Source organism: Otolemur garnettii, unplaced genomic scaffold (genome assembly GCF_000181295.1).
Source record: "Otolemur garnettii isolate 467f Iridium unplaced genomic scaffold, OtoGar3 scaffold00003, whole genome shotgun sequence".
In the NCBI taxonomy this organism is placed as follows: domain Eukaryota; kingdom Metazoa; phylum Chordata; class Mammalia; order Primates; family Galagidae; genus Otolemur; species Otolemur garnettii.
In genome coordinates this window covers 24962248-24965329 of record NW_003852398.1, presented here as the reverse complement: position 1 = coordinate 24965329, position 3082 = coordinate 24962248, and positions in this window count along the sequence as shown.

Here is a 3082-nt window from a genome sequence, read left to right as displayed (position 1 = left end):
TGGGTTCAAGGGCATAATGGGGTATTCTCTAGAGCCTTGGGTGGGTCCTGCATGACCCTAACCTGGGACACATCCAGACTCTTCTGGTGAAATCTCTCCCCTCAGAAACCATCAGCTAGAACTTAGGTTCAAAGTGGTGACCTGTCAAACTCCCAGCACCTCCCTTGAGATCGTTGAGCCTGTGAGGCTGGCTAAACTATCCCCTCTCAGAGCCTTTCCCCTCCTTTTCAGTGGACTCCTTATAGCCCTAGAAGGCTGTAGGTGTCCAACACCCTGCTTCAACAGGCAGAGACATGGAGGCCTGATGAGAAGAGGCTGCACAAAATCACACAGAGTGGCAAACCAGAAATGAGAACCCAAGTCCCTCGGCTCCCCACTCTCTGCTGCTTCCCACTCCACCACCCAAGTCTCCCTTGTTCCAAGAATGACCATTGATTTTATACAGAGGGAATCCTGTTTCAACCACAACCCTGGGAGGTTGCATCACCCACAAACAATAGTCAGAATGCAAATAAAACTCTGCAGGAGAATCAGAGGTTTGTGGCTGCATTTGGACAGACTTGTCCTGTGGAGGTTCTGTTGAATGAGTGAAAATACATCTGGTGACATGTCTGAGTTGAATGGTATCTTTTCTTTCTTCTTCTTCTTCTTTTTTTTTTTTTGGCAGGGGCTGGGTTTGAACCCACCACCTCCGGCATACGGGGCCAGCGCCCTACCCTTTTAAACCACAGGCGCCGCCCCAGTATCTTTTCTTTAGGAAACATTGTTTTTTTCAAGGAAAATGTATCGATTTGAGCCTTGAAATGCTACTTCTTGTTCCTGTAGCATTGATGCCTGCTGCAAAAAACCTGAAATTCCCTTTGGGAGGGAGTCTGTGAACTGTGGTAAAGCCAAACCCTAGAGTGCTGCGCAGTGCTTAAACTAGAATAAAGGGAGATCTATACGGCAGATGGTTGAGCAAACAACAAAAAAGCAAGTTTAAGAAAAATATGTGTGATGTTAAAAACCTTTACAGAAAAAAAAAAAAATCCAGTCTGGGCAACATAGAAAGGCCCTGTCCCTAAAAAAGTAAGAAAAATTCGCTGGAGTGGTGGTGTGTGCCTATAGCCCTTGTGACTCAGGAGGCCAAGGCAGAGGGTCACTTAAGCCTGGGAGTTTGCCCCATAGTACTCAGCCTGGGTGAGAGCAAGACATTGTCTCTAATAAAAAAGAAAAAGAAAAGGGACGTTAAAAGCATTTTTAAAAAAGCTCATGAAACAATACCATATTTCTCTGTGCAGAAATTATATACATATGAACATGTAAATGCAGAAAAGTGTCTGAAAGGACACGTACTAAGGCAATAAACCCTGAAGAAAGGAGAGAGGATTGTGTGTGGTGGGGGAGTGGAGGGAATAGGTTGGTCAAATGGAACTTAAGCTTTATCCATTTTTTTTTTTTTTTTGAGACAGAGCCTCAAGCTATCGCCCTGGGTAAAGTGCCCTGGCATCACAGCTCACAGCAACCTCCAACTCCTGGGCTCAAGCGGGTCTCCTGTCTCTGCCTCCCAAATAGCTGGGAATACAGGCACCCGCCACACTGCCTGGCAATTTTTTGGTTGCAGCCGTCATTGTTGTTTGGAGGGCCCAGGTGGGATTAGAACCCGCCAGCTTAAACTTAGGTGTATGTGGCTGGTGCCTTAGCCGCCTGCGCCACAGGCGCTGAGCCTATCCATTTTTTAAATTGAATTTTATTCACATATTATTTGTTTGAGTTAAATTACTCTTTAGAAATACTAACCTTTAGTGAAAGAGTCAATAAAATTTCTGCAGTGAGCCAGACTGTAAACATTTTAGGCTCAGTGGGCCACACCGTCTCTGCCACAACCATTCCACTCTGCTGCTACAGTACAAAAGCAGCTATAGACAGTATGTATGAGAGTGGCTGTGCTTCAAAAAAAAACCTTTATTTATAGACACTAAAATTTAAATTTCATACAATTTTCACTTAGAGTAGGGTGACCAGATTTTAACATTGGTAAAGTGGGACAACATGGGAGGGGCGGGGGCGGGGCAGGGGACAGGGTAGGGCAGGGCCTGACAACAATGCAAACTTTGATAAGCAGTTCTCGATAATCACTTCTCAGCAATTATTTGTTATTATTACAGTTTAAGATTATAAAATTAACAAAAATAATATAAAACTCATATTCTGGCGAAATAGCCACATGGCAGCCGAAAACCGTATATTCCCTTTCTGTTCTCCTGCCCGTTCGTGCATTCTTTCCAAAAATCAGGACTTTTTAAAAATGCTGTGGGAAGTGGGACAAATTGTTAAAAAGCGGGACTGTCCCGCCAAAAGCGGGATGTCTGGTTACCCTACTTATGAACAAATATGATATTTTTCAACCATTTTAAAATGCTACTGGCATTGTACCTATAATGCCGGCTACTCAGAAGACTGAAGTGGGAGGATCACCTGAGCCCAGGAGTTTGAGAGCAGCCTGGGCAACATAGCCAGACCCCATCTCTATTTTTAAAAATTTAATATTTAAAAAGTGTTAAATCCATTTGTAGCTCACAGGCTATGTAGAAACAGGCAGTCAGCCAAATTTGGCCCACTTAAAGTGGTATCCAGCATTAAGTCCAATGCAAACCCTTCTCTCTCCTAGCCACTCTCACCTATTTTGTCTTTAAATATTCCTGTCCTTCAGGCCCCCCATGATCTTCCTGTGACTCTCAATGGCTCCTCCAGCTGCCTCCCAGCCCTCTTGTCTATCCTTAGGTGCCCTCCTCTCCTGGCTGCAGGACTGTTTTTTCCTGAGCAGGATTCTGAATAGCTCCGTTCACCTTGGCAGAAGGAATTCAGAGAAAGGAATTTTGTTTGTACTTCTGGAGAAGCCAGGAGTTGGGACTTTGATTTGCCTTTGAAATCAGGCTCCCTCCCTGCCTGTGTCCAGGGGTCCCTGGCCACTTCCCTGCTCACGGCCTGTGGCCCCAACAGTCTCTCCCCTGTATTCCCTGATTCATCTGCATCTCAGCTCCTGGTTGCCCCACCATGCGCCCCAGAGCCCTCTGCTTCCTGGCTTGTAGTCTGCTCATCT